This window comes from Schistocerca nitens, chromosome 4 (genome assembly GCF_023898315.1).
Source record: "Schistocerca nitens isolate TAMUIC-IGC-003100 chromosome 4, iqSchNite1.1, whole genome shotgun sequence".
Classification (NCBI taxonomy): Eukaryota; Metazoa; Arthropoda; class Insecta; order Orthoptera; family Acrididae; genus Schistocerca; species Schistocerca nitens.
Genome location: NC_064617.1, coordinates 182687014 through 182709522, shown reverse-complemented (window position 1 = coordinate 182709522; position 22509 = coordinate 182687014). Strand labels below are relative to the sequence as shown.

At 44.0% G+C, this 22509-nt stretch overlaps 1 pseudogene; it reads right to left on the bottom strand.

Moving 5' to 3' along the window:
- Window positions 1-21320: 21320 nt before the first annotated feature.
- On the bottom strand, window positions 21321-21438 carry LOC126254175 (5S ribosomal RNA; annotated as a pseudogene).
- Between the last annotated feature and the right edge of the window lie 1071 nt (window positions 21439-22509).

The window sequence follows — 22509 nt, the reverse complement described above, 5'->3', positions numbered from 1 at the left end:
GGCCATCTACCGTTCAGGAAGGGTGGAATTTCTTAACGGATTGCACAAGCATTCTTTTCCTTCGCGGTGGATGAAGATTCCGAGGGCCCTAGTACTATATACAGGGGATAGGCAAAATAATGTGAACACCTGTACTTACTTGGGAATGGTTTACTACACTACTGGCCATTAAAATTGCTACACCAAGAAGAAATGCAGATGAGAAACGGGTATTCATTAGACAAATATATTATACTAGAACTGACATCTGATTACATTTTCACGTAATTTGGGTGCATAGATCCTGAGAAATCAGTACCCAGAACAACCACCTCTGGCCGTAATAAAGGCCATGGATACGCCTGGGCATTGAGTCAAACAGAGCTTGGATGGCGTGTAGGCCGGCCGCGGTGGCCGTGCGGTTCTGGCGCTGCAGTCTGGAACCGCGGGACTGCTACGGTCGCAGGTTCGAATCCCGCCTCGGGCATGGGTGTGTGTGATGTCTTTAGGTTAGTTAGATTTAAGTAGTTCTAAGTTCTAGGGGACTTATGACCTAAGATGTTGAGTCCCATAGTGCTCAGAGCCATTTTTTTGATGGCGTGTACAGGTACAGCTGCCCATGTAGCTTTAACACGATACCACAGTTCATCACGAGTAGTGACTGGCGTATTGTGACGAGCCAGTTGCTCAGCCACCATTGACCAGACGTTTTCAGTTGGTGAGACATCTGGAGAATGTGCTGGCCAGAGCAGCAGTCGAACATTTTCTGTATCCAGAAAGGCCCGTACAGGACCTGCAACATGCGGTCGTGCATTATCCTGCTGAAATGTAGGGTTATGCAGGAATCGAATGATGGGTAGAGCCACGCGTCGTAACACATCTGAAATGTAACGTCCACTGTTCAAACTGCCGTCAATGCCAACAAGGGGTGACCGAGACGTGTAGCCAATGGCACCGCATACCATCACGCCGGGTGATACCCCAGTATGGCGATGACGAAGTCACGCTTCCAATGTGCGTTCACCGCGATGTCGCCAAACAGGGAACGACCATCATGATGCTGTAAACAGAACCTGGATTCATCGGAAAAAATGACGTTTTGCCATTCGTGCGCCCAGGATCGTCGTTGAGTACACCATCGCAGGCGCTCCCGTCTGTGATGCAGCGTCAAGGGTAACCGCAGCCATGGTCTCCGAGCTGATAGTCCATGCTGCTGCAAACGTCGTCGAACTGTTCGTGTAGATGGTTGTCGTCTTGCAAACGACCCCATCTGTTGACTCGGGGATCGATACGTGGCCGCATGATCCGTTACATCCATGCGGATAAGATGCCTGTCATCTCGACTGCTAGTGATACGAGGCCGTTGGGATCCAGCACGGCGTTCCGTATTACCCTTCTGAACCCACCGATTCCATGTTCTGCTAACAGTCATTGGATCTCGACCAACGCGAGCAGCAATGTCGCGATACGATAAACCGCCATAGTGGTAGGCTACAATCCGACCTTTATCAAAGTCGGAAACGTGATGGTACGCACTTCTCCTCCTTACACGAGGCATCACAACAACGTTACACCAGGCAACGCCGGTCAACTGCTGTTTGTGTATGAGATATCGGTTGGAAACTTTCCTCATGTCAGCACGTTGTAGGTGTCGCCACCGGCGCCAACCTTGTGTGAATGCTCTGAGAAACCAATCAATTTCATATCACAGCATCTTCTTCCTGTCGGTTAAATGTCGCGTCTGTAGAACGTCATCTTCGTGGTGTAGCAATTTTAATGGCCAGTAGTGTAATAACTGGTTATACCCCGATTTGCCCGTAATACAGCTGCCATCTTCCTTGGAATACTGGAATATAATGATTGTATAGTCTCCAGTGGAATGTTATGCCACTCTTCGATAAGAACCTATAGTGACGAGGGAAGAGAAAATCTGCTCCGGAGACTGCGCTCCAATACCGCTCACAAGGGTCCGATAATGTTCAAGTGGCTCTGAGCACTATGCGACTTAACTTCTGAGGTCATCAGTCGCCTAGAACTTAGAACTAATTAAACCTAACTAACCTAAGAACATCACACACATCCATGCCCGAGGCAGGATTCGAACCTGCGACCGTAGCGGTCACGCGGTTCCAGACTGAAGCGCCTTTAACCGCACGGCTACACCGGCCGGCTAATGTTCAAGTCTGGGGGACTGTGCTGGCCAGGGAAGACGCTGCAGTTCAGCTCATGCTCCTCATACCAAGATTGTACTGTCCTGGATGTGTGAATGGGTGCATTATCGTTCTAAAATATGGCATCATTATTGTGCAACAAGATTTGAATCATGGGGTGCACCTGATCACCTAAAATGTTCACATAATTTTTGGCTGTAACATGGTTTTTCAGAGTAAACAATGATATGGCTCGCCACACCATCACACTTCCACCTCCATGTTTAACCGTAGGAATCAAACAATCAAGATTGTAGGCTTCTTTCCGTGTTCTCCAGCCATAAACGCTGCCCGATGTTCGAAACAACGAAAACGTTGACTTGTCGGATCGTATGACGTGTTTCCACTGATCAGACGTCGAGGATTTATGCTCCTGACTCCATGTTTTAAGTTTCTTTGCGTTGGTTGTCATCACTAATGGTTTCGGTATAGCATCTCGTCCATGAATATTCGCTTTATGGAATTGTCAGCGGACAGTGTCGATAGATACGGGGTCTGGAAGATCACTATTGAGCTCTGCAGTCATTTTAACAGCCGTATTTTTGTGTTGCTTTGACACAATTCGAGTTAGCGTACAACGATCTCTGTCATTTTGTTTTGATTTTCGCCTGTTATGTTTACACGATGATGTCTTTCCATGTTTTGTGCAGGCTGTCATGACTATTAAGACAGTTGCTCTTGAAACATTCAATAAGTTTTCTGTCTTGGTTACTGATGCTCCAGCTAATGGTTCAAATGACTCTAAGCACTATGGGACTTGACATCTGAGGTCATCAGTCCCCTAGAACTTAGAACTACTTAAACCTAACTAACCTAAGGACATCACACACATCCATGCCCGAGGCAGGATTCGAACCTGCGACAGTAGCAGTCACATGGTTCCGGACTGAAGCGTCTAGAACCGCTCGACCACAGCGGTCGGCGCTCCAGCTAATCGGGACCCCACAATCTGCTCTTGGGAACTCCGTTAGGCCTTTCAATGCACGTCGACCTCGGCCTCTAAATGCAGATACGAAGTGTGCACTACTCGTAAACAATCTGCACTGATGCCCAGTCCGTACTGAACACGCACAGTCCAGCGCGACACGTGCCTTACCAACGTTGTTGACCGTCAAAAACAACGATCCCACTACTATCACTGTTCACATTATTTTTCCCACCCCTGTAGGTGTGCAATAGTGAACCATACAGCTACTATTTTCAGTGATAATTAATCATGTTACCTTGAAAGAGAGAGATATTTAAGCTGCCTGAAAAAAAAAAAAGATGTGAAGTACTCGGAAGACATCATCGGATGTAGACCAACTTCGTACACGTACACACCATCAGTGGACATGTAAATGACTGGAATTGCAGTTCTCTGTGACAGATAGAACGGCCACCAGAATGCATTAATTTTTAGTGTTCTTAACACCTAGAGCCGCAGTGTAATCGTGTGAGTCAATGTTATCAGCACCTCACAGAGTTTCAAACAGACCTCATTGTGTGTCTCCATTTGGCTGGCTGGTCGAATCGTGCAATATCCAGATTTGTAGGTCATTACAATGTGAAAATGACCTGAGTTAGGATTGCGTTGGACGTGAGGGCAGGATCAATCGTCTTCAAGGGTCCGGTCGACTACGTCTGACCATCGCAATGGAAGATCGTCCGCCCCTGGTACCTGAATGGTCAGCGTGACAGATGGTCAATCCTCTGGGCCCGAGTTCGATTCCCAGCTGGGTCGGGGAATTTTCTCCGCCCAGGGACTGGGTGTTGTGCTGTCCTCATCATCATCCAATCATCCACATCGACTGCAGATCGCTGAAGTGGCGTCCAATTGAAAGACCATCATCCGGCGAACGGTCTGCCCGACGGGGGGCCCTAGTCATACGATTACATACAATGGAACATCATAGTATTGTGCACCAAGCACATCGTAACTCACATCTGCTCCTGCCATCCGAGGACAAGTAATAAACACATACCGCACTACTCGTTGGAGATAAGCAGCAGTGGTACAGTTGAATTACCATCCCATGCGTAGGCTGTCGTTAAGACCACAACACAAACGGCTGCGTTTGGAATGTTGCTGTGAGATGAATGGCATCGAAGTGTGTTCAGCGGTGAATCGCCATTCTGCACTACCGCTATGACCATCGTCGGCGACTAGGAGAGAGGTTCCATTCTTCCAGTGTTTTGAAGATTCACAGTGGTGATACTCTTTGCACCCTTATTTGGGAAGGCAACGGATATTTCTTCAGGTGTTGGATTGTGGTAACTGAGGGAACTGTGAAGGCGCAACGGTAAGTCAAGGACATCCTTCGTACTAAGGTATTACCTCTCACGCGTTCGTATCGTAGAGCTATTTTTCAACAGGAAAATTCTCCTCCACAAATGGCACGTGTCTCTATGATGTGACTCATACATGTTGAGGTGTTTCTGTAGCCAGCAATTTCCCCAGATCGGTCACCAACAGTTCATGTGTGGCCGTACTCGACCGTCAACTCCGTCCTAGTACCAGTAACAAGCATGTCATGGACGAGTTAAAACAACTGGGGGCCAGCTTGCGTGAGGATAGGATGCAAAGGCTTTTTGACGCCAAAAAAAAATTGTTCAAATGGCTCTGAGCACTATGGGACTTAACATCTGAGGTCATAAGTCCCCTAGAACTTAGAAGTACTTAAACCGAACTAACCTAAGGACATCACACACATCCATGTCCGAGGCAGGATTCGAACCTGCGACCGTAGCGGTTGCGCGGATCCAGACTGAAGCGCCTAGAACCACTCGGCCACACCGGTCGGCCTTTATGACACCTTTCCCAACCGAACCAGTAGACGTATCTGGGCCAAAGGGCTAAAACGTCGTAAATGATAGTGAGTGGTATCTCATGCCACGTTCGTTGTAAATTTGACTCGATTTTATAATCACGGAAATAATATCAAATGGTTCAAATGGCTCTGAGCACTATGGGACTTAACATCTGAGGTCATCAGTCCCCTAGAACGTAGAACTACTTAAACGTAACTAAGGATATCACACACATCCATGCCCGAGGCAGGATTCAAACCTGCGACCGTAGCAGTCGCGCGGTTCCGGACTAAAGCGCCTAGAACCGCTCGGCCACCACCGCCGGTGAACTAATATCACATACCCTATCAACTCACCAACTTTCATTTCGTTTTGTGCTTTTCGTCTGGGTATTTCACTGTATCGTCAAGCAGAGTATGTAAAGTGAAAAAGAATATTGGGCTTAATGTTAGACAAATATTCTCTAATCCTGAATGAGGGTACTTGGATTCTCCTGATGTTCATGTGCTGCGGACGTTACGCGTACCACAGAAACTAGACCTTCCTGGTTTGCCACCATATTAACTTGCTTCCTAGAAATTACAGTTGTTTCATTTTTTTATTTAATATTTGACGTAGCTTTGGCGTCTCTGTTTTCCGTCTAGTTACAATCCTTTTCTTTTCTTTTGCCCTTGAACTTAGCACTTTACTATCTAGTTAACAATTTCTCTATGGAAGAGTGAGAAGTCTACCGATAGGCGTTGTGAGTTTGCTGTCAGAGTGTTTTGATGTGATGAGTTGTTGGTATGCAGTTTAAGAGGGCAGGCTTTCAGAGTGTGTGACTGTGTAGTGATGTGATTAAACTACTCACCATCGGTCATAGTTTTCGTTATTGGCAACACAGTTATGTGGTGAAGAAATTTGGTACCTCGTTAGGACGTTAAAGTCAATTGTTTATGAAAATATAATAGAACAGTGAGCCAGACTCACGGCTGGTTGCTGCCTATCCCAGTCCTACTTGTCCACCGCTGCAGCACAACACTTAGGCTCCACCGCTCGCAGCGGCTAGTCTTCTCTAGGACGCAGCATGGGCGTTGGCCAACGGCCCAATCTCCAGAAGTTCAAACTGATCGTCGCCTGGTCTTGACATGTCTTAAGCACTGACATCGTAGTCCACTCGCCAATATTATGTCAAACTCACATTAATGACTAGTTCCCAGCAAAAACCATCCTGAGATCACTTTAGTAGGAGATGGGATCATAAGGTTTTAATTCTCAGCTAAAAAAATGAAGTCACGTGATTAGTTTTTTGTTTATTTGCAGGTATATGTAGTCGTTATTCTAATTATCTCAGATTCACTAGTTTCACTTTACTCCTGTAGAGCATTATCCTGTTTTTTGTATACTATATTCCTATTCTCTTCAGGATTTCAAACGTAGTTCATTATCGAATGCTTACTCTTCGTTTAAAATTTCGTTCAAGCCCCTTAATTTTTAAATGGTCCTCGCTTGCGTTACTAGTGCTAAGTCATCTTTCATTTTTGTCCAGGCATACCACCTTTGAAAACTAACTTATTTATCTTCAATTTATACTTTCTCTGTACAGTAATACACTCGACAGTGTGAACTAAACTGTAACATCTTCTTCATTCTCCTACGTCCAAAGTACTATTTACAATCGGTACATGTCAAGAATGTACTTAAGTGCGCGGTCTTAGGACTTCCAAGAGAGCTAGCTGGCTGAATTTCGTCTCCTGACTGAAATGGAATTGGAAGCTGTGGCGAAGCTTCCGTTCCCATGAAATCGAATACAGCCTCGTCTTGTCCAACTCATTCTCTTCGTACCTTATGTGTATGGTATGTGCTTCATTCAGATAATGTGAAGCAGGAAGCAAAACTTCGTTGATTCACTTAAAACCTTTGATTGGTGAATTTCAACTCTTAAACCACAAAAGATTGTAGAACAAGTATGGTTTAGAAGAGAGAGATGGAATCTTATGTGCTGAAGGCTTTGAAAGAAGGGATATTATTAGATCTTGTAACTGAATTTGGGTTCATGTTATGTGTTTATTGCGTGCTATGTGTTCTGTAATTATTGCGTGCAACCCTTTGCCTTCGTGTGTTGCTGTCCTATGTTCCGTATACTATGACATCTGACGGCTGTGACGTATTGACTATCGTTTTCACTGGAAGGAAATGTCTCTTACTTCTAAGAGACTCCATTCTTACCCTTAAGGAAATCCGTGGCTAATCGATGCACGAGCGTGTAATTTTCCTTTATTCCACTGTTAGTTTCTTTGCTGCTGACTTACCTCTTGCACTACTTCGGTTCGGATGCCCAAAAAGCTTCACGGATATCGGTGACATTCTAGTGGTGGTATTTTGTTCCATAACGAAAGTTTCTGCAATTTTCTAATGTTGCAAATACATCGGAACACCACGCACCTATTGTTATTTCAGAAAGAAGCCGTGACAATGGTTCCCCAGTACGATAGCAACCTAAACGTGACACTCTCTCCGTCGCAGATAGTAATTAGTTAATGTACAGGAATATGTTCACAAACGTCGCGAATGTCCAGAAATACGATGACGGAGACGACAGGGTCGTGGTACGCAGTGCAGTATGTTTCCTTCTGTAATTAGACAAGTAAGCCAAGGACATAGGTTTATCAGAAGCGGGCACACATTATTCTTTTTTCATTGAATTAAAAGCGAAAGAAATCAGAAATTCAGTACAAAAAATAAAAGCGATGTATAAACATTTTTAATTCACAGTCTCTCTTCTTTATCATATATTGAATAACCCACTTTAAATGAGTTGTAGCAGGTATACTCATTTCACAACAGTATATTGTTCACTCGGACTGAATTGTTAGACTGTGACATGTTCCCATTTATAGAAACATGTCGAGTCCACAAAGGGGAAAATCTTGGGTGGCATTTTACGAAAGTGCAGTTTACGAAATGCGAGCGCCAAGTGTGAAAGCAGAATTTTTTAAACTAATCGCACTGTTGCGGCGCTATGTCTACTTTCAGTAGATTTATTTAAGTGTGAAATTACTTCAACAGAAACCGCCAGTATTCTGGGGGTGATTGCCCACCCAAACCCAGCATCAGTTGCAAAGACGTTTTCAAATCTCGCGAAGATCACTTAAACACTTTGCTAACACATTTATGCATTAGGCAGAAAAATTCGCTGTCGAAATATCAGTCATTTTTTCTTGAATAGAAACCCTCTTCTAGTACCGTTCTACACATCAACTTCTCATGCGCAAGTTTAACTGGAGACCTGGCTGTGGGCTGAACTAGATTCGTAGCTGTGTCCACCTGTTCACTTTACATTTAACTAGAAGGTGTATTTCTCTCTGCAGCAGAGTGTTAGATTTTATAAAATTTCGTGCCAGAATTAAATTGTGTACTGTATGCTATATTGTTGCTATATTTTGTATTAAAGCACTACATAATTCCTGACATGCTTCATCAAGCGAGGAGCTGGGAATGGCTTTAAGGTCTCAGGCCACAAGAAATCTAATTCTTTATCCAGAAAAGACAAATATATTAAACCAAAGTTTTTCCAAGCTGTTGTTTGAAATTTCTGTTAACAGGTGAAATTAAAAAGTTCAGCTAAACAAGGAATGGGAAATAAAGATTTAATGTTTGGACTTTACATTGAAATTAGAAATAGGAGATAATTAAACCTTTCTTCCAAAATGTAAATTCAGTAAAGCAGAATATAAGTGCAATTACTGCCAAAGCAGACAAAAACATTTTCAATTAACGCATTTTCCCAAAAATGTATATCAAGCACCAAAAACATTCAGTTGACGGTTCAGTTAACATCTGTAAAGGCAGGAAATGAGAAAAGAAAGGAACGACTTCAAAACAGTATGAAATATAGACTAGAGAAATATTATTTGACTGCTCATAAGTAGTCCACTAAAATGTAAATCTAAGCCAACGAACAGATACAAATGTACATAGTTTGAGTTTAAACTGAGATTAGTTCAAAATGGCTCTGAGCACTATGGGACTTAACATCTATGGTCATCAGTCCCCTAGAACTTAGAACTACTTAAACCTAACCTAAGGACAGCACACAACACCCAGCCATCACGAGGCAGAGAAAATCCCTGACCCCGCCGGGAATCGACCCCGGGAACCCGGGCGTGGGAAGCGAGAACGCTACCGCACGACCACGAGATGCGGGCCAAACTGAGATTAGTGAGACTGGTTTTATGAAAGAATGTACAAAAAAAAAAAAAATTTGCGAAAACGCTCTGGAGGCCGGCCGTGGTGGCCGAGCGGTTCTGGGCGCTACAGTCTGGAATCGCGCGACCGCTACGGTCGCAGATTCGAATCCTGCCTCGGGCATGATGTGTGTGTTGTCCTTAGGTTAGTTAGGTTTAAGTAGTTCTAAGTTCTAGGGGACTGATGACCTCAGAAGTTAAGTCCCATAGTGCTCAGAGCCATTTCAACCATTTGAAAACGCCCTCAAAGCATTATTTCAAAGGGTAATCAGTGAAAGTAGTCATGAACACCATGATCAGCCGCATAAAGCTAGGGCAAATGATATTCATACATTACGAACCAGGCTAGAACTCCGAGACAAAAATAACAGTGACGAAACGAATTTCACCAATGCAGTGAGATATATTTACTTCAGCCACGTATAAGTTGTAACAAAACGATTCCAACAAACTTCGAGAAACTGTAGCGGGTTTCTTGAGCAACAAAGTGGGAATACGAACGTCATCCAACGAGGTTACAGGGCGCTGAAGACAAAGGGGCGAATGCCTGCCTGTAGGTCAAAGTTGAGTTTGTACACCGATGGACTGCGAACAATGTTTTTGTGACAGGCATGGATGCGGTAGACACCATCTAACGGCCTAACACTGTCACGCCAGATACGAGAAGTTCCACTTACGGTACATAGGCGTAAAAACCTCACGTTTGCTACTGAGGGGGGTGTTCTAGCGACAGGTTATATAGTGTGTCCTTCCGTTACATCACTGTTTATTCTGGTGTGGCTGTAAATATCCGGGAACTCAGTGTCATCTGGATTCTAGCATTCTTAGCTGCAGTGTACTTTTGGCTATGCTTGTCGTTATCAGTCTGTTAAATGTCAATGTTGTGCCTTGAATTAGCGATTCAAGGCACCGTCATATTCCCACCCAGCTTGGTTGTTCTCACAAGCGATGAGGTTGCTTTCCAGCGCAGCAGATGGCAGGCACCTCCAACAGCTAGACGGCTACTCGCAATGCCACGTTGAGACGTGGAGCGGTCTGCTGTTACAGCAAAGACCTTGTAAAAAATAACTAGACTAACTGATGGCGCTGCAGTCGCGGGATAATTTGAACCTTCGGCTGGACGCCATTATAGTGGTTGCAGTCTGATGTGTTGCGTAGTATTGTTGTTTATGAAGACCCTGATTCAACGTTGTATATTTGTTGGGGCGTACATACAGTATTTGATACTCGTAATTCTACTGTCTGTACGTTCCAATCAAAAGAAGTACAATGGTGAAGAGTTGTGCAGCGATTAATTGTACAAATAAATTCGAGAAAGGAACGAATATTACATTTCACAACTATGTGGATATTTTAAGTTGTTTTGTATGTCAGTGCACTTGCTTAATAAATGTTTTTGTAACACGGTATTAGCTTAATGTCTGTACATCTATTTGCAGGTTTCCTTTCTCAAAACTACAGCTGTTACAAAAATGGTTACACGCTGTCAGGAGGCAAGACTTCCGACCGACAGAATACCATTTTATATGTTCTGATTATTTTGAAGAAAGTTGGATGATCGGTAGTGTTTTCATGGTCTAGGTTAGGTTGAAACTTGATAAATTCGTCGTGAGTTGCCAAAGCACTATGCCATATATAACGCACTTCTCGTCATAAAATCGAAAGCAAGGTAGAGTCAGAAAATATCTATTAATATAGTGGGCACATCTTCGAGTATTTTGATGCATTTTGCGTACGTCTATCGTAAATGGACTACGAAAAATGCTAGGGGTCCAGTACATAACTTTTAGCTACGGCAGATTCCATGTAGTACGTAAGATAAATTCATAAACAGTGACTTGTTGCTGTTTGTTCATAAATTAAAAATTATATTGTAGTAACCCATGAACCATGGACCTTGCCGTTGGTGGGGAGGCTTGCGTGCCTCAGCGATACAGATGGCCGTACCGTATGTGCAACCACAACGGAGGGGTATCTGTTGAGAGGCCAGACAAACATGTGGTTCCTGATGAGGGGCAGCAGCCTTTTCAGTAGTTGCAGGGGCAACAGTCTGGATGATTGACTGATCTGGCCTTGTAACATTAACCAAAACGGCCTTGCTGTGCTGGTACTGCGAACGGCTGAAAGCAAGGGGAAACTACAGCCGTAATTTTTCCCGAGGACATGCAGCTTTACTGTATGATTAAATGATGATGGCGTCCTCTTGGGTAAAATATTCCGGAGGTAAAATAGTCCCCCATTCGGATCTCCGGGCGGGGACTACTCAAGAGGACGTCGTTATCAGGAGAAAGAAAACTGGCATTCTACGGATCGGAGCGTGGAATGTCAGATCCCTTAATCGGGCAGGTAGGTTAGAAAATTTAAAAAGGGAAATGGATAGGTTAAAGTTAGATATAGTGGGAATTAGTGAAGTTCGGTGGCAGGAGGAACAAGACTTTTGGTCAGGTGATTACAGGGTTATAAATACAAAATCAAATAGGGGTAATGCAGGAGTAGGTTTAATAATGAATAAAAAAATAGGAGTGCGGGTTAGCTACTACAAACAGCTTAGTGAACGCATTATTGTGGCCAAGATAGACACAAAGCCCATGCCTACTACAGTAGTACAAGTTTATATGCCAACTAGCTCTGCAGATGATGAAGAAATTGATGAAATGTATGACGAGATAAAAGAAATTATTCAGGTAGTGAAGGGAGACGAAAATTTAATAGTCATGGGTGACTGGAATTCGTCAGTAGGAAAAGGGAGACAAGGAAACATAGTAGGTGAATATGGATTGGGGGGAAGAAATGAAAGAGGAAGCCGCCTTGTAGAATTTTGCACAGAGCATAACTTAATCATAGCTAACACTTGGTTCAAGGATCATAAAAGAAGGTTGTATACCTGGAAGAATCCTGGAGATACTAATAGGTATCAGATAGATAATATAATGGTAAGACAGAGATTTAGGAACCAGGTTTTAAATTGTAAGACATTTCCAGGGGCAGATGTGGATTCTGACCACAATCTATTGGTTATGAACTGCAGATTGAAACTGAAGAAACTGCAAAAAGGTGGGAATTTAAGGAGATGGGACCTGGATAAACTGAAAAAACCAGGGGTTGTAGAGAGTTTCAGGGAGAGCATAAGGGAACAATTGACAGGAATGGGGGAAAGAAATACAGTAGAAGAAGAATGGGTAGCTCTGAGGGATGAAGTAGTGAAGGCAGCAGAGGATCAAGTAGGTAAAAAGACGAGGGCTAATAGAAATCCTTGGGTAACAGAAGAAATATTGAATTTAATTGATGAAAGGAGAAAATATAAAAATGCAGTAAATGAAGCAGGCAAAAGGGAATACAAACGTCTCAAAAATGAGATCGACAGAAAGTGCAGAATGGCTAAGCAGGGATGGCTAGAGGACAAATGTAAGGATGTAGAGGCTTGTCTCACTAGGGGTAAAATAGATACTGCCTACAAGAAAATTAAAGAGACCTTTGGAGAGAAGAGAACCACTTGTATGAATATCAAGAGCTCAGATGGCAACCCAGTTCTAAGCAAAGATGGGAAGGCAGAAAGGTGGAAGGAGTATATAGAGGGTTTATACAAGGGCGATGTACTTGAGGACAGTATTATGGAAATGGAAGAGGATGTAGATGAAGATGAAATGGGAGATAAGATACTGCGTGAAGAGTTTGACAGAGCACTGAAAGACCTGAGTCAAAACAAGGCTCCGGGAGTAGACAACATTCCATTAGAACTACTGATGGCCTCGGGAGAGCCAGTCATGACAAAACTCTACCATCTGGTGAGCAAGATGTATGAGACAGGCGAAATACCCACAGACTTCAAGAAGAATATAATAATTCCAATACCAAAGAAAGCAGGTGTTGACAGATGTGAAAATTACCGAACTATCAGTTTAATAAGTCACAGCTGCAAAATACTAACGCGAATTCTTTACAGACGAATGGAAAAACTGGTAGAAGCGGACCTCGGGGAAGATCAGTTTGGATTCCGTAGAAATGTTGGAACAGGTGAGACAATACTAACCTTACGACTTATCTTAGAAGAAAGATTAAGGAAAGGCAAACCTACGTTTCTAGCATTTGTAGACTTAGAGAAAGCTTTTGACAATGTTAACTGGAATACTCTCTTTCAAATTCTGAAGGTGGCAGGGGTAAAATACAGGGAGCGAAAGGCTATTTACAATTTGTACAGAAACCAGATGGCAGTTATAAGAGTCGAGGGGCATGAAAGGGAAGCAGTGGTTGGGAAGGGAGTGAGACAGGGTTGTAGCCTCTCCCCGCTGTTATTCAATCTGTATATTGAGCAAGCAGTAAAGGAAACAAAAGAAAAATTCGGAGTAGGTATTAAAATTCATGGAGAAGAAGTAAAAACTTTGAGGTTCGCCGATGACATTGTAATTCTGTCAGAGACAGCAAAGGACTTGGAAGAGCAGTTGAACGGAATGGACAGTGTCTTGAAAGGAGGATATAAGATGAACATCAACAAAAACAAAACGAGGATAATGGAATGTAGTCAAATTAAATCGGGTGATGCTGAGGGGATTAGATTAGGAAATGAGACACTTGAAGTAGTAAAGGAGTTTTGCTATTTAGGGAGCAAAATAACTGATGATGGTCGAAGTAGAGAGGATATAAAATGTAGACTGGCAATGGCAAGGAAATCGTTTCTGAAGAAGAGAAATTTGTTAATATCGAGTATAGATTTAAGTGTCAGGAAGTCGTTTCTGAAAGTATTTGTATGGAGTGTAGCCATGTATGGAAGTGAAACATGGACGATAAACAGTTTGGACAAGAAGAGAATAGAAGCTTTCGAAATGTGGTGCTACAGAAGAATGCTGAAGATAAGGTGGGTAGATCACGTAACTAATGAGGAGGTATTGAATAGGATTGGGGAGAAGAGAAGTTTGTGGCTCAACTTGACTAGAAGAAGGGATCGGTTGGTAGGACATGTTTTGAGGCATCAAGGGATCACAAATTTAGCATTGGAGGGCAGCGTGGAGGGTAAAAATAGTAGAGGGAGACCAAGAGATCAATACACTAAGCAGATTCAGAAGGATGTAGGTTGCAGTAGGTACTGGGAGATGAAGAAGCTTGCACAGAATAGAGTAGCATGGAGAGCTGCATCAAACCAGTCTCAGGACTGAAGACCACAACAACAACAACAACATTGTAGTAACGTATTTAAATGAGGCATTATGTTTGTGACCTAGCTCAAGGGAAGGCATTTTATAACCAAGAGCGATGTATAAATATTCGAACTCCGCGCGTCAGTTTACCACTCTAATCGCCGCCGGCCAGCTGTTCAATTTGTCCGCTCTTCACAGTCGACCACTCGTGCGGTTGTGGGGGCCTGTGTTACAGCAAGGAATAGTATGGCGTTTAGCAAGTGAACTGGCATCGTAAACTGGGTAACAGGGAGAGTGGCGGACTAGTCCTGGTGTTCAGGGCCAGTCTATACGTGGTATACCGGCCTAGCTGGTTTACGTCCTTGAGTGGTTAGCCCAGAGAGTTATCTGCGATAGTGGCCCCACGTACGCCGGTCAAGCTTGTCACTGTCGTCGCCAGAATGGAAGTGGGGAGGCAGCCGACTCGACGTGGCGAAGCAAGGAGTCGTCAAACAAGGCGTTGAAGCAATCTGGTGTGTTTGCACTCAGGGCTGGCGGTGGTTTGCTGTAAATGGTTCAAATGGCTCCGAGCACTATGGGACTTAACGTCTGAGGTCATCAGTCCCCAAGAACTTAGAACTACTTAATCCTAAGTAACCTAAGGACATCACACACATCCATGCCCGAGGCAGGATTCGAACCTCGTACCGTAGCGATTGATGTAAATATCCGGGCATTGGTCAGGGGCAGCGGATATTGTTTGTCTTCTTAAATCAGGGAACTCAGTGTGGTCTGGAGTCTATGTTAGCTGCAGTGATATTTTGGCTACGACGGTTAAAGGAAGCTGTGCCAGTTGTGACCAGTGTATTCTTGTTATGCAGACGACGGTGTCTGGGTTGACACAGTTAAGTTAGCAAGATGTGACAATTTTCAACCACTGTGAGGCCACTACAGTTGGAAGGTATTATTGTAACGTCGTTGTGTTCAGTGAAATTTTAATCCCTCCTTTTCGCCTGCATTCATTGTTTTCCTGTTCTCATTTATTGAGCCCAGCAGAGAGTAACATTGGCTGGTGTATTCTATTGCTGATTCCTGCTCTCTTGTTAATTCCATGTTGAGTATAAGTTAGTGTGTCAGCTTTGACTGGGTGCGTATTAGGCTTTCGTATCCTGGTGTAAGACTGAGTATTGTGTGTTTTCTTATTTTCCTTTTTGTTATTTTTGGTATAATATTTCTAGCCCCTTTATGGTAAAGTCGGTGAAAGTCAAAGGGGCATGTTATTTTGTGGTGTCCTCTGTTATGAAAGATATTAAAAAATGGTTCAAATGGCTCTGAGCACTATGGGACTCAACTGCTGTGGTCATCAGTCCCCTAGAACTTAGAACTACTTAAACCTAACTAACCTAAGGACATCACACACATCCATGCCCGAGGCAGGATTCGAACCTGCGACCGTAGTAGTCCCACGGTTCCGGACTGCGCGCCTAGAACCGCGAGACCACCGCGGCCGGCGAAAGATATTAACTTATGTGCTGTGGTAAACTGAACGCTGAATATCCTAACTGTGCCATCTTCCATAAGCGTTTGTGGTTGTTGAAATTGGTAAATAAATATATCTAAATACTGATAGAATTTACGCTCACACAACCATCACCTACTTTCCGCTCTCACCGTTACCTGTATTACAATGTTTAAGTACAACGTAATTTATATGCCTATCCTTCTTGTTGAATCTGACTGCATTATTTTCATCGTGGCAGCGACAACAGCAACAGCTACGAAATCGTCTCGAATGAAAAACAGCCCACAGGTTCCTCAAACTTATGTTTATTTTAAACCTTGACCATGGTTTCTGCTATAATAATATAGCCTTCTTCAGAAGTCACACACACTAATAAATGAGAAATGTCTTAGCCCAGCGGCTGCGTCAACACCAACAGACATAAGCCAGTTTCGAACGTAAGTAAAATTACATATGGTGCCACATGTCCTCCGCCACTACCTCTGTTATGCTTCAAAATAAACATAACTTAGTGCAACTGTGGGCTGTTTTTCATTCGAGACAGAATCTGACTGCGTTTATGAATGGGATCTGACTGCAAGGGAAGTTATTTAGAAACACTGCATGCAAACAACGATGACATTCCCAAGCCATTTTCTTCATCTGAAGAACTATGCTGCACTCTTGCGACACAAATCAGTTCTTTGTTGTCTTAAGATGATTTGACCTTCGATGGTGTGCAGCAGTCCTTTCTTGAGTTACATTCGGAGGTCAGATATTTACTGAAATAAGAGAGACCTAACCTCCTCTGTTTTGCATTATAACTTCCATTTGTCACTGTTATATTACAGCACCAACTGTTACCTCCCACTGTTGTTACCTGTTAACCGTGTGCCGTGAATCTGTAATTCTTGGCACGTCTTGTTCCCTAACCCACGCAGCCAGCAGCATTAGCACTGCTCTCGCGCTAGCGCTTGGCTAGGGAGTGCGAGTACGGTTCGTAGCTTTTGTGGCACTGCTGCCGCCATTCCGAGCTGAGACTGGGCAGCGGTCTTGCATTAAGCAGCGATCAAGCTGGAAAGTCGTTTCGTGTCGTGAACAGAACCATATGTGCAGTCCAGTGTTTGCCTGTGGAATAGCTGGATACACTGAGTTGGTGTAGAGTCAAGAACGGGGAGTTTTATCCAGACTGTCGGCCGGGGTGGCCGAGCGGTTCTATGCGCTACAGTCTGGAACCGCGCGACCGCTACGGTCGCAGGTTCGAATCCTGCCTCGGGCATTAATGTGTGTGATGTCCTTAGGTTATTTAGGTTTAAGTAGTTCTAAGTTCTAGGGGACTGATGACCTCAGAAGTTAAGTCCCATAGTGCTCAGAGCCATTTGAACCATTTATCCAAACTGGTGCACCAAAGAGCTGCTGTGCGATCTCACTAACGGTCAAAGTGGGGTGTCGCTGCTGTGTGGACACAAACAACTCAGTGGGGCAGTTTGTTAGTGTCATTTCCCGGGTGAGAGGATGGTAATTCCAGTGGAGACGCTGACAGCGGTTTTCATATCTCAAGAGGGACACTAACTGGAGCTGTAGCGACAGATACAGCGGTATTTTTGTCGGGTGAGTGATGCAACATAGTGAACAGTGAAGAGTATAGGTTGTGGTTTGAGTGTGTCAGACGATCAGCAATATTACACACGGAAGATCCATGGATATAAAGCAGTGTGTTATCGTTGTGTGGTGCCATGCTGGGCGTGGGGATTTTTTCTACAAAAGCGAGAGCCATATTGATTTCATTATTTATACACCATGAATGAGATTGATTTTGTTAAAATGTTCAAATGTGTGTGAAATCTTATAGGACTTACGTGATGGCTGGGTGTTGTGTGCTGTCCTTAGGTTAGTTAGGTTTAAGTAGTTCTAAGTTCTAGGGGACTTATGACCACAGCAGTTGAGTCCCATAGTGCTCAGAGCCATTTGAACCATTTTTTTCTTATAGGACTTAACTGCTAAGGTCATCAGTCCCTAAGCTTACACACTACTTAACCTAAATTATCCTAAGGACAAACACACACACCCACGCCCGAGGGAGGACTCGAACCTCCGCCGGGACCAGCCGCGCAGTCCGTGACTGCACCACCAGAGACCGCTCGGCTAATCCCGCGCGGCGATTGAGTTTGTATTTACCCCTGTACATTAGGTGCTCTTTTTATTATTGTGCGATGACCATGACTCTGTTAATGCCATTCTACCTAAATTTATCTTTTTACTTTTTCATGCGAAACTTATTTACTTTGTACGCCACGTTGTACAGGAAATTATATTGAGAAATTTGCGTAGGTACTCCTCTAGTTAGTGGATAGTAGCTTTCCTTTAGTGACTCGTTGGTGATGGAACTAGTGGTAAATCTAGATTAAGTCGAGTGCTAATGAAGTAACCATAATCAAGCCAGAGAGCTGTCTTGCAGTGTGTTATTCTGTGTTTAATTTCAGAAGCTAAATTTATTGTCATTCTTCTGCCTGTAGCCAGGGGTCGTATACATTGTAACTATTATTGTTGATGGCACGATTCTATCTCCTGGGGCGAAGTCAATCTGAATTTTGTTTTCGTTACTCTCTTACTCGACCTTGCCTTCAAAGACTGTATTGGACTGAAAACAAACTTCTGTATTGTTGAGTAGTATATTTTATGTTTAATGAATTCATTGTAAAACTGAGCTCACTCATGCACAATCCCTGCCGTGAACCCCATTTCCCCAAATAGTGCACTGCACACCTCATTTTTTTTTATTATTTACACTTCATCAAAAACAAACTTTTCGAGTTTTTTCTTTAATCAGTATTCAGCACTATCTTCTTCCCTCAGTATTTTTTCTATTTTGTCTCAGAACTGTTAGTTATTGTACTATTCCTTCGCATAACTCCGCCAATTTACGCTCTCTCGCCCTGAGCCAAGTTTCTTTCGTTCCTAACAGTCCGCATCTCCTCCTAGGCCATAGCTGACCTGGTTTCAGTCACTCTCCTGGAGTATTTCTTCTCGAGTAACGACCTGGTGTAGTGCCTCTACGTCATTTGTGACGACTTTCAATAATTACGACATATGTCTTCACATGTTTTAACGATGAATCCAATACTCCTTCAATAATTTCTTTTTCTGAGTGGTACTTCATTCTAAGCGAAATGCTACACATTCTGGGATTTGAATTAATGTTTCATGAAACGTGTTACTTCTGTCCGCCTTCGTAGTTGAGTGCTAGACGGCTGCCGTGTGAAGGAACCGGGTTCGATTCTCATGTCAGTATTGATTAGGATTTTTCCTTGGTACGGGGTGGACTGGTACGGGGTGAATTCAGCCTCACGGTGTCAATTGAAGGTTTATATGCTAAAGGGAGTAAGCGTCAGCTTTGTATAATTCTTGTTTTCTACATCGGTAAGTGGTACGTGAACAGGGCGTTGACACGTCTCCAATGATGTCTGATGTAGGTGCTACAAAGGCCCGTAGATGGCAAGACAAGTACTCATGCTAAATGGGGTTAGTTCAGAATGTGTTACATGAGTTGGCTGAACTGCACAGAGAGATTGTACACTTCCGCTTGCTCCTGCCGTTTTGTAGCCTGTCTCTTGCCTGTCTTCATTAGCTGTGCAATGGGCAGTAGAAACCATCGAAATAATTCAGCAAAAGTAATAGAAAAACTGTCAACTCTAAAAGGGATCAATTTTTAAAAAAACAGCAAAGTTGAGGGACCATTTTGTTCCTGATGATGTAATAAACATCAAAGCAATAACTCGCAATGAGCAACCACCTCAGGCACGAGGTAGTTATGTGTACGACCAATAAGCGGCTGACATGATAAAAAAAAAAATGGTTCAAATGGCTCTGAGCACTATGGGACTCAACTGCTGTGGTCATCAGTCGCCTAGAACTTAGAACTACTTAAACCTAACTAACCTAAGGACATCACACACATCCATGCCCGAGGCAGGATTCGAACCTGCGACCGTAGCAGTCGCACGGTTCCGGACTGCGCGCCTAGAACCGCGAGACCACCGCGGCCGGCGGCCGACATGATCATTAACACATCTAGGTTCATAAAGCTATGCCTAATGGATTAAAATCACCGCGTCTGGGGTAAATCAGACAAAAAAGACATTTGGTGAAATAGAGGAATTGAAATAGAGGAATAGAGGAGTGTTGCAAAAAGGATAGTGAAGTAAAGATTTCAAAATGAATATATTCAGTGACATCACTGATGCAAAAGGATTTTCAGAGAAGTAAAGATACCTCAAAAGTAGGTGGAATACATACCTGAAGTGCGAAAACAGATTTACAGTGAATTGTGGCAAGACTGAACTGTAAAATGATTACTAGAGGTAGACATATCAAAAGACTTGTTTCATGCACTTAGCCCGTTTAGTATTTCAGTGCAAATTCATTTCGAGTAGTCAGTATTCATTTGTTACATCTGGATCATGCCAAGTGACAACTTGCTTCCCTAAAGTTAACGAGCAAGTGTTAATGTGGAGTTAGCGCTTATTTATGTTCACATAATTTGAATACAGTTTATTCTGAATAACCTAGAAAGTACAATTTCTTGCGTAGCCCCTTTAGCGTGATAAACCTTCAACTGAGGAGCTAGTTGCTCGAGAAATGGTTGCTCCAAGTCCTGGAAAGTCGGCAAAATGGCCAGGAGAGCTTTGTGCTGACGACACGCTCCTCCATATCGCGTATGTAATACGTCACATGACAGAGAATCACACGGCGGCCTGTTGGCGTCCCTTGGGCCTTGCTCTCTGGACGAGGAGCTCGTTAACATATTACTTTACACACAATTTTTTTTCACTGAATGAAATGTAAGGGGACGTAGGAGATTCTGCGCTTATGCTCACCTTACAAGGCATTGGTCCCTATAATTTGGAAGCTCTGTAGTGTCGTTGGATGATGTTGCCGGGCATGAGTTCTTGTCTTCAATTTGGTCCTGAAGGCGCCCTCCAAAGTCCCCCGAAGTTTGTCCTTTTCATTTTTTCATCATATGTATATTCCAGAATGTATAATCAGTGCATAGCGACCACTCAGAAAAATTGAATAGTAATTTGGTAATTGTCAAATGTGAAGTCCAGTCGAAACGTTGCACAAAACGGTTATTGCTTTACTTCTTTTACGAATGTTGTAATCAATGAAACCTGAACCATTAAAAGAAAACTGGAGTACAGACTAGCTGCGGCCTATGACTCACTCCAGTGAAGTTTTATTTATCTTATTTAACTGAGAAGAATAATGCAACAGATTGCGTAACTGCATATAAACTCTCCTCCCGAAGAGGCCATGAAGGGCCAACGGTTCAGACCGGCCGCCATGTCATCCTGAGACCACAGTCGTCACTAGACGCGGATATGGAGGGGTATGTGTCAGCACATCGCTCTCCCGCTTGTATGTCAGTTTACGAGACCGGAGCCGCTACTTCTCAATCAAGTAGCTCCTCAGTTTGTCTCACAAGGGCTGAGTGTACCCCACTTGCCAACAGCGCTCGGCAGACCGGATGGTCACCCAACCAAGTGCTAACCCAGTCCGACAGTGCTGAACTTCGGTGATCTGACGGGAACCGCTGTTACCACTGTGGCAAGGCCGTTGGCAACTGCATATAATCAAGTTATTAAATTAAGTTTTGTGGACGACGCGATGTAGTTACTATTCTATATATTTCACAAATAGCCCAGATCTGTCGATAAGCTAAGTAAAACTACACTCCTGGAAATTGAAATAAGAACACCGTGAATTCATTGTCCCAGGAAGGGGAAACTTTATTGACACATTCCTGGGGTCAGATACATCACATGATCACACTGACAGAACCACAGGCACATAGACACAGGCAACAGAGCATGCACAATGTCGGCACTAGTACAGTGTATATCCACCTTTCGCAGCAATGCAGGCTGCTATTCTCCCATGGAGACGATCGTAGAGATGCTGGATGTAGTCCTGTGGAACGGCTTGCCATGCCATTTCCACCTGGCGCCTCAGTTGGACCAGCGTTCGTGCCGGACGTGCAGACCGCGTGAGACGACGCTTCATCCAGTCCCAAACAAGCTCAATGGGGGACAGATCCGGAGATCTTGCTGGCCAGTGTAGTTGACTTACACCTTCTAGAGCACGTTGGGTGGCACGGGATACATGCGGACGTGCATTGTCCTGTTGGAACAGCAAGTTCCCTTGCCGGTCTAGGAATGGTAGAACGATGGGTTCGATGACGGTTTGGATGTACCGTGCACTATTCAGTGTCCCCTCGACGATCACCAGTGGTGTACAGCCAGTGTAGGAGATCGCTCCCCACACCATGATGCCGGGTGTTGGCCCTGTGTGCCTCGGTCGTATGCAGTCCTGATTGTGGCGCTCACCTGCATGGCGCCAAACACGCATACGACCATCATTGGCACCAAGGCAGAAGCGACTCTCATCGCTGAAGACGACACGTCTCCATTCGTCCCTCCATTCACGCCTGTCGCAACACCACTGGAGGCGGGCTGCACGATGTTGGGGCGCCGGCCGAAGTGGCCGTGCGGTTAAAGGCGCTGCAGTCTGGAACCGCAAGACCGCTACGGTCGCAGGTTCGAATCCTGCCTCGGGCATGGATGTTTGTGATGTCCTTAGGTTAGTTAGGTTTAACTAGTTCTAAGTTCTAGGGGACTAATGACCTCAGCAGT